Source organism: Mustela lutreola, chromosome 10 (genome assembly GCF_030435805.1).
Source record: "Mustela lutreola isolate mMusLut2 chromosome 10, mMusLut2.pri, whole genome shotgun sequence".
In the NCBI taxonomy this organism is placed as follows: Eukaryota; Metazoa; Chordata; class Mammalia; order Carnivora; family Mustelidae; genus Mustela; species Mustela lutreola.
This window is the reverse complement of record NC_081299.1, coordinates 15,827,457-15,829,267: the sequence shown is the minus strand read 5'-3', so window position 1 is coordinate 15,829,267 and position 1,811 is coordinate 15,827,457.

Here is a 1,811-nt window from a genome sequence, read left to right as displayed (position 1 = left end):
TCTTGCAATTGTGAAAGTGTCTTTGTTTGCAGAAAAAGGAGGAGAGAGACATGGGAAAAGCAGATAACCAATTCATAGTCTAGATATGGGGACGCTCCTGGCCCTCTTTCCTTCTGAGTAACTGGTTTGAAGGCCACATGGAAAGAAGCCACCTGCGTGCTGTCTGGAATCCCCTGTAACACAAGAGGCTCTACCTACACGCACGCTACTTAAGCCCTGGCCAGACCTAAGGCCTCAGAATGCTTCTTGAGCACTGACAGAGGAGGAACAAAGACAATGACAGAGGAGGGTCTGGTGAAGTGGGTGCCAACCGAGAAGGTAGGGAACAAATCAAAAAGAACTTAGTTCCTGCCCAAGGACACAGGAATCCAAGGCCTGTGGCTGGAAGTCTACTCCAGAATTGGAGCCTGGTCAGGATGAGAAGTCTGGGTGGAAAACTCCACGTAACCCAAGTCAGAGCTGACGGGAAGACCCAAGGTGGCTTCGTGGGAACGTCAGTCTAGTGAAGTCCTCGTCCTAACCAAGGGGGCCGTGACCTGTCCTCCCCAGCCCCTGCCCCCCTGTAGCAAATTCACATGTCTGGGAGCAGTTAGGCAACTATACACTTGTTTTCCAAAAGTTTAGTGGCATATAAAAGGGCTGAAGCAAGTTCTTCCAGGAGAGCAGAGGTGCACACAGATTGGTGAAGAACTGGGGAAGGGGATAATAATGCAGGAAGGGAAGGGTCTAGGATATGGATGGAGAAAAAAGGACACCTTATTCCAAAATCAGGGTCACGTCAGAGAGAAAGGACCAGGTCATACAGGGAGTCCACGATGGCCAAGCAAAGAGGGTGAAGGTCTCCATACCCAACCATTGCCTACAACTGTGAAAAGGGCCCAGGCTTTATAATCAAACAGACATGGGCTGGATGGAGTCCGAGTGCTGTCACTTCTTCACTATATGGAAAATCAAGGAACTCACTGTTCCTCTCTGGGACTTATTTTCTTCATTTGTAATATGGGCCTGCTCCCCCTGCCTCAAATTCAAGTGAGGCTAAATAATAACAGAACCAGTTTCTTGGGGATGTTAAATCAAATCTGTAAAGCTCAACAAATGGCAGCTACTATTATAAATATTATTCCCTTTTCAGGAATGTCAGAGGCAGTTAAGGTAGCTCTAAAATTGAGGGGGCCAGAAGAGGAGATGGAAGAGGAGGAAATCAGAGATAGTTGAGGGCTGAAGACAGGTGATCCTACTTTGGCCCCTTCCCCAAAATCAGAAACAGACAGATGTCTCAGGACAGAGATCCCAAGCCAGGAGACAAGAGAACCCATGGGGTCAGAATACCCAGGCAGCAGCAAGCAAGGCAATGGCAAGGCAGCCCAAAGCGCCAGCAGGAGAGGCCGAACCAAGTTCTCAGTATGGCTGAGAAGCAGAGCCAGGACCGGGAACAGGAGGAGGAAGGAATGTCAGAACTACAGGAAGCCTATATAGTGGGGCCCAGGGGCTCCGCCTACGAGCATGGAAGGCTTTCAGTACTCCCAAGCACTGTCAGCTCACGGAGAGCCAGTGTCCAGATCCATTCTCGACAGCTGTCTGTCTCACAACTCAGGCCTGAAGGTGTCTGGGAAAGCAGAGAGACCATGATAAAGTGGACCTCCTTCTCAGCGCCTGCTTGACAGCAGAGCTGTCTGGGGAGACCAGGGCCAGGGTGTGAGATGGGTCTTGGGCCAAGGAAGGGCCAGAGAACACAGGCAGACAGAGGGTAGAAGGAAGTACAGGGTTTTGGGCAACTGAGAGGGGCTAAGAAAGCTGAGGAACAGAGTGAG